The sequence below is a fragment of the Oncorhynchus mykiss genome, chromosome 5 (assembly GCF_057628025.1).
Source record: "Oncorhynchus mykiss isolate SJ-2025 chromosome 5, ASM5762802v1, whole genome shotgun sequence".
Classification (NCBI taxonomy): Eukaryota; Metazoa; Chordata; class Actinopteri; order Salmoniformes; family Salmonidae; genus Oncorhynchus; species Oncorhynchus mykiss.
The window spans coordinates 93,747,529-93,760,984 of NC_143026.1; the positions used below are offsets into that span (position 1 = coordinate 93,747,529).

Sequence of the window (13,456 nt, forward strand, 5' to 3'; positions counted from 1 at the left end):
GTGTTGTTACTGAAATTAGGCTATGCCTATGTTCTGACTACCAGTGTAATAACCATTATATCACTAGTGCAAAAACAACAGCCATCCTGTTCATTGGATGTTTTTAATATGGGGGTTTGTTAGCTAGCTAGAGATATGCACTAGAAGGTGGGACGGGTAGCAGTTTGGAAGCAGTCATTATCGTAGTGAGTGCCACGGCAAAACTAGGCCTTTTTTGCTGGAGCAACCATTTCCACAAGGAAAGGAGAGAATAAACGTTGGAGCGGAGAGAAGCTCTAACAGCCTCTGGTAATATGGACTTGGTCCCATTTGGGATGGACTTGGTCCCATTTGGGATTCACAGATGGACTTCACTTGAGGCTGGTTTTATTATTTTGACCTCCCCACATTATAATTGGAAGAAGTGTAAACTCTTAACTGCCTATTAGCTAGAAAGGCCAACTCCTAACACATGTGGTCTAGTAGCAGCTGGTTAAACAAAGGTTAGCCGTGTGATGGAAAAAAATCATGTCCAAGTCAAGAAAGCTTTACCAGCAGCCAGCGGCATTGTACTCATGGCTTCAAACCCTATGCAGATACTTCAGGGAGTATAATTAGCTCCAACGAGTGTAAAAAGATTAGGAGTTGAGAAATAAAGTTGACATTATGAAGAACATTACCCTTGTTGGTATGTTATTTAAAATGTTTTATTCTGTTGCTAATATTCATAACATAGAAATATATAACTTTTTTTAAATTACATTTTTTAAAGTACTTAAATAAAATCTGTTTTTGTGGACCCCCTGGTTGAATACCCCTTGCTGTAACATTATCTGTAGTTGTACTTCCTTATGCTCTTGCTAGACTGGGCGGCAGGTAGCCTGGTGGTTAGAGCGTTGGACTAGTTAACCGAAAGGTTGCAAGATCAAATCCCCGAGTTGACAAGGTAAAAATCTGTCGTTCTGCCCCTGAACAAGGCAGTTAACCCACTGTTCCTAGGCCGTCATTGTAAATAAGAATTTGTTCTTAACTGACTTGCCTAGTTAAATAAAGGTTTTTTAGAAAATGTTAAATGTTTTTAGATGTTTAAAAGATAATAATTTAACATTTTTTGGGGGTACCCCCTTTTTTATCTCCCCAATTTTGTGATTTCCAATTGGTCTTGTCCCATTGCTGCAACTCTACAGATTTGGGAGAGGCGAAGGTCAAGAGCTATGCGTTCTCTGAAACACGACCCTGCCAACATGCACTGCTTCTTGACACACTGCTCGTTTAACCCGGAAGCACCAAAGGTGTCAGGAGGAACCACTGTCTTGCTGCCGACCAAAGTCAGCTAGAGCGCAAGGAGTCGCTTGCGCATAATGGGACAAGGGAATCCCGGCCGGCCAAACCCTCCCCTAACCCGGGCGACGCTGGGCAATATGTGCTCCGCCTTATGGATCTCCCGGAGACATAGCCTGGGAGCGAACCCAGGGATGTAGTGACCCCTCAAGCACTGCGATGCAACGCCGTTGACCTCTGGGCCACTCTTGGAGACCCCTGGCTAGATATTTTAAGAGAAAGGGACAGATGATATAACTGATATAAGCATAACAAAATGGTAAAAATGTAAGCATATCATGATGTATTCCTCTCATAAATGGGATGCGACTGAGTGTTTTTTGAATCTTGTTGGCTAATTTTCTGTGTCATTATTTCTCTCTATTACTGAGTCCTCTTTAGTCACTTTTGAGCAAAATGCTCTTGGATTGACACAGCCTTCTCACAAGGGATTGACTGCAGAAAACCCTAGCGATATTGTCTGTTTTTCATAAGGGGATCGACCGCAGCAAGCCCTAGCGATATTGTCTGTTTTTCATAAGGGGATTGACCGCAGCAAGCCCTAGCGATATTGTCTGTTTTTCATAAGGGGATTGACCGCAGCAAGCCCTAGCGATATTGTCTGTTTTTCATAAGGGGATTGACCGCAGCAAGCCCTAGCGATATTGTCTGTTTTTCATAACATTCTAATTCTATATTGCGCCAAATGTGCACCCACACCCGCAACGTTATCGTGGAAAATATTACCGTTACCAATCGCCGGTCAGCAACTGAGCTGTAAATCCGGCCGTATATTGAACGTTGAGATTTGCAGCAGTCTCTTTGGCAAAGGAGTCGCATGTTAGCCTGAGTACCAGTCTATTTAGCTAAAGAGACTGGTACTGAGACTACCAGATTTATACATCCGGTGAAACATCTGGCTCCTTGTTCTATCTCTGCCTGACCACTGCTGACAGAGATGAGAGGAATAAAATAGAGCGCATTTTAATTGTGCCGTTAGAACGCTGACCGTGGACATTTTGCCTGACAAATAACCTCGACCCCAAAATGTCATGACCATCACAGCCCTAATGTGGTTCTACTTCCCCATATCCTACCCAACTCCTGTGACTCCTGCAGCCGCTAGCTACTCTGTGACTCCTGCAGCAGCTAGCTACTCTGTGACTCCTGCAGCAGCTAGCTACTCTCTGAATCCTGCAGCAGCTAGCCACTCTGTGACTCCTGCAGCAGCTAGCTACTCTGTGACTCCTGCAGCAGCTAGCTACTCTGTGACTCCTGCAGCAGCTAGCTACTCTGTGACTCCTGCAGCAGCTAGCCACTCTGTGAATCCTGCAGCAGCATATCCTTCTGACAGCCTGGGTACCAATCTGTTTTAGCTAATATTCCACTCCTTGTACTCTGTCATATGGAAACGTTTAGCATAACAGGCGTGTCAAGGAGTGAAACTATAGCAAAACAGACTGGTACCCAGACTACTTCTGCCATGGCTATTTCACCTTTGTTTAGGTAACAGGTGCTGCCTCTCTAGGCAGCAAGCAAAGTGATTGTGCAGATTTAGTGACTGAGAATGAAAGGGTGATTTGTAAGGGACTGTGATCCTTTGGGGAACGGACCTAGAGTTGGGCTTCTGTTCCGCTACATAGATATCACATTAACATCAGGAGCTCCCGCCTTTTTATCATGGGGTTATGTCCTAAATGGCAGCCTATTCCCTACATGGTGCTCAATGGGCCCTGGTCAAAAGTAGTGTACTACAAAGGGAATAGGATGCCATTTTGGGGAATAGGGTGCCATTTTGGGGTCATCTCGAGGTTGGACTAAAAAAAATATTCAATAGTTTTCTGGCTGCATATTGAATTCATTCCGTTAAAAATAGGACTTCTTTATTTAGGTTTTTCCACAAGAAGTGATTGTTTTTCACCAAAACTGGTCGGCGTAGCAAGCACAGCTACCAGATATCGATCCTACCAGACACTTGTTGAATAAGGAGTATGCTTAGACCTGAGATCAACAGTAAAACCCTCTCGTCTCCTCTCTCTGACCCTGGACTCCAATAGAGAAGACGTGTGTTCCTGCTTTCCACTCATCCCTCTCAGACGTTTCCTCTCCTTCTCTCTGGGGTCTCCAAAGCTCTGTAATTCATTTTACAGATACTTATCAGACTCACTTTGCTGCAGGATTCACAGGAGTCACAGAGTAGCTAGCGGCTGCAGGAGTCACGGAGTAGCTAGCGGCTGCAGGAGTCACAGAGTAGCTAGCTGCTGCAGGAGTCACAGAGTAGCTAGCGGCTGCAGGAGTCACAGAGTAGCTAGCGGCTGCAGGAGTCACAGAGTAGCTAGCGGCTGCAGGAGTCACAGAGTAGCTAGCGGCTGCAGGAGTCACAGAGTAGCTAGCAGCTGCAGGAGTCACAGAGTAGCTAGCGGCTGCAGGAGTCACAGAGTAGCTAGCGGCTGCAGGAGTCACAGAGTAGCTAGCGGCTGCAGGAGTCACAGAGTAGCTAGCGGCTGCAGGAGTCACAGAGTAGCTAGCGGCTGCAGGAGTCACAGAGTAGCTAGCGGCTGCAGGAGTCACAGAGTAGCTAGCGGCTGCAGGAGTCACGGAGTAGCTAGCGGCTGCAGGAGTCACGGAGTAGCTAGCGGCTGCAGGAGTCACAGAGTAGCTAGCTGCTGCAGGAGTCAGAGTAGCTAGCGGCTGCAGGAGTTGGGTAGGATATGGGGAAGTAGAACCACATTAGGGCTGTGATGGTCATGACATTTTGGGGTCGAGGTTATTTGTCAGGCAAAATGTCCACGGTCAGCGTTCTAACGGCACAATTAAAATGCGCTCTATTTTCTCTTCTCATCTCTGTCTGCAGTACAACTGCGACCTGGCCAAGATAAAGCAAAGCAGTGTGACACAGACAACCCCACAGAGTTACACATGGAATAAACAAGCATACAGTCAATAATACAATAAGTCTATATACAGTGTCTGCAAATGGAGTAAGGAGGTAAGGCAATAAATAGACCATAGTAGTGAAGTAATTACAATTTAGCAAATTAACACTGGAGTGATAGATGTGCGTATGATGATGTGCAAGTAAGTATTCACTAGAAACCCAAACGGAAGCAAACAGAATGTGGAGGGACCTACCTGAATTTTATTTTTATTTTTTTCCCCGTTAGCAACTGTTAGCAACGGTTTGGACTGAATGAGTACACCCCGGTCGTGTCTCAGATTTCTCTGCTGCTTTTTGAATGGGGTACATGATTGGCTGTATTTACATTACAGTCAGTCTGCTCCGATTCCTGGAGCTGACACACCATGTAAACAACGTTGGAGACGGAGTCTTGCTGCTCTGAGCATTTACAGGAGAGGGCACGTTTCTCCCCGATCGCCTCAATCAATAAGTACGGTGATAGTTACATTCATAAGACATAGGCCTAAGTAGTGTAATATGGTGATAGTTACGTGAGACATAGGCCTAAGTAGTGTAATATGGTGATAGTTACATTCATAAGACATAGGCCTAAGTAGTGTAATATGGCGATAGTTACGTGAGACATAGGCCTAAGTAGTGTAATATGACGATAGTTACGTGAGACATAGGCCTAAGTAGTGTAATATGGTGATAGTTACATTCATAAGACATAGGCCTAAGTAGTGTAATATGGTGATAGTTACATTCATAAGACATAGGCCTAAGTAGTGTAATATGACGATAGTTACGTGAGACATAGGCCTAAGTAGTGTAATATAACGATAGTTACGTGAGACATAGGCCTAAGTAGTGTAATATGACGATAGTTACATGAGACATAGGCCTAAGTAGTGTAATATGGTGATGGTTACGTGAGACATAGGCCTAAGTAGTGTAATATGGTGATAGTTACATTCATAAGACATAGGCCTAAGTAGTGTAATATGGTGATAGTTACGTGAGACATAGGCCTAAGTAGTGTAATGACGATAGTTACATTCATAAGACATAGGCCTAAGTAGTGTAATATGACGATAGTTACATTCATAAGACATAGGCCTAAGTAGTGTAATATGACGATAGTTACGTGAGACATAGGCCTAAGTAGTGTAATATGGTGATAGTTACGTGAGACATAGGCCTAAGTAGTGTAATATGGTGATAGTTACGTGAGACATAGGCCTAAGTAGTGTAATATGACGATAGTTACGTGAGACATAGGCCTAAGTAGTGTAATATGACAATAGTTACGTGAGACATAGGCCTAAGTAGTGTAATATGACAATAGTAACGTGAGACATAGGCCTAAGTAGTGTAATATGACAATAGTAACGTAAGACATAGGCCTAAGTAGTGTAATATGACAATAGTAACGTAAGACATAGGCCTACGTAGTGTAATATGACGATAGTTACGTGAGACATAGGCCTACGTAGTGTAATATGACGATAGTTACGTGAGACATAGGCCTACGTACTGTAATATGGCCACAGTTTTAGAAAACACTTCTCCTTGTTTATGCTAGGCCATCTGGATTGTCTCACATCAGGCTGAAAGGGAGGTTGTCAAATTTGGTTAGTCCTGTATGGTTGCGTTCTCCGTCTCCTGGTAGAGAGAACATGAGTTTTTTGTTTTGTTTTGGTAAAATCAAATCCAGCTGTATTCTAACTGTGAAAGGGATAAGGCAGGTTCCCTCGGAGGTGCTTTCTAGAAGTACGTCTGTCAGGCAGTGTACCAGGGTCTTCTCTAAAGTACCTACAGGTAACACTGCCACAGAGAGGGGACAAAGACTCAGTCAGTGACATACATTTATACATACACTTACAGCCCTTCTACCCACCTCTAGTGTTGTTGTCCACTAGCCTGGTAGTGTGCCCCACCTCTAGTGTTGTTGTCCACTAGCCTGGTAGTGTGTCCCACCTCTAGTGTTGTTGTCCACTAGCCTGGTAGTGTGTCCCACCTCTAGTGTTGTTGTCCACTAGCCTGGTAGTGTGTCCCACCTCTAGTGTTGTTGTCCACTAGCCTGGTAGTGTGCCCCACCTCTAGTGTTGTTGTCCACTAGCCTGGTAGTGTGTCCCACCTCTAGTGTTGTTGTCCACTAGCCTGGTAGTGTGTCCCACCTCTAGTGTTGTTGTCCGGTGGGCCAATATTACCTAGCCAGGTGAACAACCAGAGAACTGTACGGTGGACCAATATTACCTAGCCAGGTGAACAACCAGAGAACTGTACGGCAGGCCAATATTACTTGGCCAGTTTGGTTGAAATGCAGCTGCTCACTAGAGGCCCATTTACAATGGGTGTTTTTACGCAGTCCTTTCGACAGTGGTAGTCCTGGGCTGAGTGTTAGCCCCAGGATGAGCTCTTTGTTTGTCAAAAGTCTCTGGTGCCTTTCAGGTTGGCACAAAGCCTGGGTTGCGATCAGGTCTATATATATATATGTATATATATATATATATCACTCTCTTTAACACACACCGCCTGCTGTTTACTAAAAGGAATGGATTGTTATGGAATCATGGTTATATAAAATAAATATATATGGATACATATTCAGAGCATTGCACGTTCTAGTCAGTTATTTGGGAGTAAGGTTGTTTTGGGATTCTATTTTCTCTTGTCTTTTCTTTTGGATAACTTTAAAAAATGGAGCCATCATGTCATGAGGAGAATCCCTCTAGGGATAAAGAGAGAGAACTAGACCTCTTAAAGGCACCCAGACATAGCCTTCAGAGAACCAGACCCAGACATAGCCTTCAGAGAACCAGACCCAGACATAGCCTTCAGAGAACCAGACCCAGACATAGCCTTCAGAGAACCAGACCCAGACATAGCCTTCAGAGAACCAGACCCAGACATAGCCTTCAGAGAACCAGACCCAGACATAGCCTTCAGAGAACCAGACCCAGACATAGCCTTCAGAGAACCAGACCCAGACATAACCTTCAGAGAACCAGACCCAGACATAGCCTTCAGAGAACCAGACCCAGACATAACCTTCAGAGAACCAGACATAACCTTCAGAGAACCAGACCTCTTAAAGGCACCCAGACATAGCCTTCAGAGAACCAGACCCAGACATAACCTTCAGAGAACCAGACATAACCTTCAGAGAACCAGACATAGCCTTCAGAGAACCAGACCCAGACATAGCCTTCAGAGAACCTGACCCAGACATAGCCTTCAGAGAACCAGACCCAGACATAACCTTCAGAGAACCAGACATAACCTTCAGAGAACCAGACTTCTTAAAGGCACCCAGACATAGCATTCAGAGAACCAGACCCAGACATAGCCTTCAGAGAACCAGACCCAGACATAGCCTTCAGAGAACCAGACCCAGACATAGCCTTCAGAGAACTAGACCCAGACATAGCCTTCAGAGAACCAGACCCAGACATAACCTTCAGAGAACCAGACATAACCTTCAGAGAACCAGACCTCTTAAAGGCAGCCAGACATAGCCTTCAGAGAACCAGACCCAGACATAGCCTTCAGAGAACCAGACCCAGACATAACCTTCAGAGAACCAGATCTCTTAAAGGCACCCAGACATAGCCTTCAGAGAACCAGACCCAGACATAACCTTCAGAGAACCAGACATAACCTTCAGAGAACCAGACATAACCTTCAGAGAACCAGACATAGCCTTCAGAGAACCAGACCCAGACATAGCCTTCAGAGAACCTGACCCAGACATAGCCTTCAGAGAACCAGACCCAGACATAACCTTCAGAGAACCAGACATAACCTTCAGAGAACCAGACTTCTTAAAGGCACCCAGACATAGCATTCAGAGAACCAGACCCAGACATAGCCTTCAGAGAACCAGACCCAGACATAGCCTTCAGAGAACCAGACCCAGACATAGCCTTCAGAGAACTAGACCCAGACATAGCCTTCAGAGAACCAGACCCAGACATAACCTTCAGAGAACCAGATCTCTTAAAGGCACCCAGACATAGCATTCAGAGAACCAGACCCAGACATAGCCTTCAGAGAACCAGACCCAGACATAGCCTTCAGAGAACCAGACCCAGACATAACCTTCAGAGAACCAGATCTCTTAAAGGCACCCAGACATAGCCTTCAGAGAACCAGACCCAGACATAACCTTCAGAGAACCAGACATAACCTTCAGAGAACCAGACCTCTTAAAGGCACCCAGACATAGCCTTCAGAGAACCAGACCCAGACATAGCCTTCAGAGAACTAGACCCAGACATAACCTTCAGAGAACCAGACATAACCTTCAGAGAACCAGACCTCTTAAAGGCACCCAGACATAGCCTTCAGAGAACCAGACCCAGACATAACCTTCAGAGAACCAGACATAACCTTCAGAGAACCAGACCTCTTAAAGGCACCCAGACATAGCCTTCAGAGAACCAGACCCAGACATAGCCTTCAGAGAACTAGACCCAGACATAACCTTCAGAGAACCAGATCTCTTAAAGGCACCCAGACATAGCCTTCAGAGAACCAGACATAACCTTCAGAGAACCAGACCTCTTAAAGGCACCCAGACATAGCCTTCAGAGAACCAGACCCAGACATAACCTTCAGAGAACCAGATCTCTTAAAGGCACCCAGACATAGCCTTCAGAGAACCAGACCCAGACATAGCCTTCAGAGAACCAGACCCAGACATAACCTTCAGAGAACCAGATCTCTTAAAGGCACCCAGACATAGCCTTCAGAGAACCAGACCTCTTAAAGGGAACCCGGGCTTTTCCTCCAGGCTTCGACACAGACCGCAGCATCACTAATTGTTTTCCCACATGACTGACAGTCAGGCTGGTGACTTGTCTCGTAAATCCTTCTGTTTGACACTGGGTGCTTCACCTGGCGTTCTCTCCTCTCTTCTCCACCCCCCTCGTCTGGTGGGGCTAAAGAGATCCCCATCTCCTCCTGGTGTCCTCTGGACAGACTCGGATCCCCATCTCCTCCTGGTGTCCTCTGGACAGACTCGGATCCCCATCTCCTCCTGGTGTCCTCTGGACAGACTCGGATCCCCATCTCCTCCTGGTGTCCTCTGGACAGACTCGGATCCCCATCTCCTCCTGGTGTCCTCTGGACAGACTCGGATCCCCATCTCCTCCTGGTGTCCTCTGGACAGACTCGGATCCCCATCTCCTCCTGGTGTCCTCTGGACAGACTCGGATCCCCATCTCCTCCTGGTGTCCTCTGGACAGACTCGGATCCCCAGCACTCTAGAAACTAGTAAAAGTAGATTAAGAAAGAAGACCGGTCATTCATTTTCCCCATTTTAAGAAACGTCCACATGAACAAGCAGAAGGAAAAACATGGAAATACCCTTATTTATTGAAAATTAACTTTTCATCAGCAGATTCATTATCAGCTGTGTGTGTGTGACCTGCAGATCTGTGTGTGTATGTGTGTGACCTGCAGATCTGTGTGTAAATGTGTGTGACCTGCAGATCTGTGTGTGTGTGTGTGTCCTGCAGATCTGTGTGTGTGTGTGTCCTGCAGATCTGTGTGTGTGTGTGTCCTGCAGATCTGTGTGTGTCCTGCAGATCTGTGTGTGTCCTGCAGATCTGTGTGTGTGTCCTGCAGATCTGTGTGTGTCCTGCAGATCTGTGTGTGTGTCCTGCAGATCTGTGTATGTGTCCTGCAGATCTGTGTGTGCGCCCACACGTGTTTGTGGTTTCTAAATTCTCATAATACTAGCCTGTTGTGGCTTGATGTTTCACCATAGAGCCTCTTCAAATAAATTTCCAAATCAAATGAACACTGACCAGCTCTCCCACCAGCACCTCAGGCAGCAGCTCTGTGAAGTTGACCTGGAAGTGGAGTCCCATCTGAAAGTGTTTTACTGTCTCTGACCCCAGCCTCTGACCCCAGCCTCTGACCCCAGCCTCTGACCCCAGCCTCTGACCACTAGCGCTAATCTCTCACTCCCCTGGTTGGTATTAGGACTGATGGGGGGGGTTCTCTTATACAGAAGACCATCTGTGTGGACGGGGGGGTCTCTTATATAGAAGACCGTCTGTGTGGAGGGGGGGGGGGGGGGGGTCTCTTATATAGAAGACCGTCTGTGTGGAGGGGGGGGGGGTCTCTTATATAGAAGACCATCTGTGTGGACGGGGGGGTCTCTTATATAGAAGACCGTCTGTGTGGAGGGGGGGGGGTCTCTTATATAGAAGACCGTCTGTGGCGGGGGGGGGTCTCTTATATAGAAGACCGTCTGTGTGGAGGGGGGGGGGGGTCTCTTATACAGAAGACCATCTGTGTGGAGGGGGGGGGTCTCTTATACAGAAGACCATCTGTGTGGAGGGGGGGTGGGGGTCTCTTATACAGAAGACCGTCTGTGTGGAGGGGGGGTGGGGGTCTCTTATACCTTATACAGAAGACCGTCTGTGTGGAGGGGGGGTGGGGGTCTCTTATATAGAAGACCGTCTGTGTGGAGGGGGGGGGGGTCTCTTATATAGAAGACCGTCTGTGTGGAGGGGGGGGGGGCCTCTTATACAGAAGACCGTCTGTGTGGAGGGGGGGTGGGGGTCTCTTATATAGAAGACCGTCTGTGTGGAGGGGGGGGGGGGGTCTCTTATATAGAAGACCGTCTGTGTGGAGGGGGGGGGGGCCTCTTATACAGAAGACCGTCTGTGTGGAGGGGGGGTGGGGGTCTCTTATATAGAAGACCGTCTGTGTGGAGGGGGGGGGGGGGGTCTCTTATATAGAAGACCGTCTGTGTGGAGGGGGGGGGGGGGGTCTCTTATATAGAAGACCGTCTGTGTGGAGGGGGGGGGGGCCTCTTATACAGAAGACCGTCTGTGTGGAGGGGGGGTGGGGGTCTCTTATATAGAAGACCGTCTGTGTGGAGGGGGGGGGGGGGGTCTCTTATATAGAAGACCGTCTGTGTGGAGGGGGGGGGGGCCTCTTATACAGAAGACCGTCTGTGTGGAGGGGGGGTGGGGGTCTCTTATATAGAAGACCGTCTGTGTGTAGGGGGGGGGGGCCTCTTATACAGAAGACCGTCTGTGTGGAGGGGGGGTGGGGGTCTCTTATATAGAAGACCGTCTGTGTGTAGGGGGGGGTCTCTTATACAGAAGACCATCTGTGTGGAGGGGGGGGGGGGGTCTCTTACACAGAAGTTTTAAAAGAGGTGTAATTTATTACTAAGGTTGGTATGCTAATGAGGTCCAAACACCCCGTATGTTGACAAGATGGTCTACCCCAAACACCCCCAACTATACAAGGCAGTGGTCTGCTCCTTTATTTTCACAAAACACCAGATAGACTCAACTTTTACTCTGTACCAGTATCACTATTGTACATTCTCAGCCAAGTGTGAACCAAACATTCCTCAAAGGTTCAACCAAGAGCCATAACAACTTCTTCAACGGCTCACTGGATGATCAACAAACGCCTTCGCCCAGTTAGTTGTGGTTACCCCGATGTAAATATCTAGGCTACGATTCAGCACTTCATGCTCCGCTTATAACAACTTCTAGTCCGAGGACGCATCTGAATATTTAAAATGTTTCTCTCTTATTTTCTCTGTACTGATGTGAGAGAGACCTGGACACTGGGACTAGCCATCCACTATGTTGATGTGAGAGACCTGGGACTAGCCATCCACTATGTTGATGTGAGAGACCTGGACACTGGGACTAGACATCCACTATGTTGATGTGAGAGAGACCTGGACACTGGGACTAGACATCCACTATGTTGATGTGAGAGAGACCTGGACACTGGGACTAGACATCCACTATGTTGATGTGAGAGAGACCTGGACACTGGGACTAGACATCCACTATGTTGATGTGAGAGAGACCTGGACACTGGGACTAGCCATCCACTATGTTGATGTGAGAGAGACCTGGACACTGGGACTAGACATCCACTATGTTGATGTGAGAGAGACCTGGGACTAGCCATCCACTATGTTGATGTGAGAGAGACCTGGGACTAGCCATCCACTATGTTGATGTGAGAGAGACCTGGACACTGGGACTAGGCATCCACTATGTTGATGTGAGAGAGACCTGGACACTGGGACTAGACATCCACTATGTTGATGTGAGAGAGACCTGGACACTGGGACTAGGCATCCACTATGTTGATGTGAGAGAGACCTGGACACTGGGACTAGCCATCCACTATGTTGATGTGTGAGAGACCTGGACACTGGGACTAGGCATCCACTATGTTGATGTGAGAGACCTGGGACTAGCCATCCACTATGTTGATGTTAGAGAGACCTGGACACTGGGACTAGCCATCCACTATGTTGATGTGAGCGAGACCTGGGACTAGCCATCCACTATGTTGATGTGAGAGAGACCTGGACACTGGGACTAGGCATCCACTATGTTGATGTGAGAGAGACCTGGACACTGGGACTAGACATCCACTATGTTGATGTGAGAGAGACCTGGACACTGGGACTAGGCATCCACTATGTTGATGTGAGAGAGACCTGGACACTGGGACTAGCCATCCACTATGTTGATGTGTGAGAGACCTGGACACTGGGACTAGGCATCCACTATGTTGATGTGAGAGACCTGGGACTAGCCATCCACTATGTTGATGTTAGAGAGACCTGGACACTGGGACTAGCCATCCACTATGTTGATGTGAGCGAGACCTGGACACTGGGACTAGCCATCCACTATGTTGATGTGAGAGACCTGGACACTGGGACTAGACATCCACTATGTTGATGTGAGAGACCTGGACACTGGGACTAGCCATCCACTATGTTGATGTGAGAGACCTGGACACTGGGACTAGCCATCCACTATGTTGATGTGAGAGACCTGGGACTAGCCATCCACTATGTTGATGTGAGAGAGACCTGGACACTGGGACTAGCCATCCACTATGTTGATGTGAGAGACCTGGACACTGGGACTAGCCATCCACTATGTTGATGTGAGAGACCTGGGACTAGACATCCACTATGTTGATGTGAGAGAGACCTGTACACTGGGACTAGCCATCCACTATGTTGATGTGAGAGAGACCTGGACACTGGGACTAGACATCCACTATGTTGATGTGAGAGACCTGGGACTAGACATCCACTATGTTGATGTGAGAGACCTGGACACTGGGACTAGACATCCACTATGTTGATGTGAGAGACCTGGGACTAGACATCCACTATGTTGATGTGAGAGACCTGGACACTGGGACTAGACATCCACTATGTTGATGGGAGAGAGACCT

At 47.4% G+C, this 13,456-nt stretch overlaps 1 protein-coding gene and 1 long non-coding RNA gene across 9 annotated transcripts in view; one reads left to right on the top strand and one right to left on the bottom strand.

The window, feature by feature from the left end:
• LOC149983633 (uncharacterized) overlaps positions 1-13,456 on the bottom strand; it is a 452,711-nt gene that overhangs the window by 410,998 nt on the left and 28,257 nt on the right. The gene's annotated exons all lie outside the window — the stretch shown is intronic.
• ryk (inactive tyrosine-protein kinase RYK) overlaps positions 1-13,456 on the top strand; it is a 117,704-nt gene that overhangs the window by 1,495 nt on the left and 102,753 nt on the right. The gene's annotated exons all lie outside the window — the stretch shown is intronic.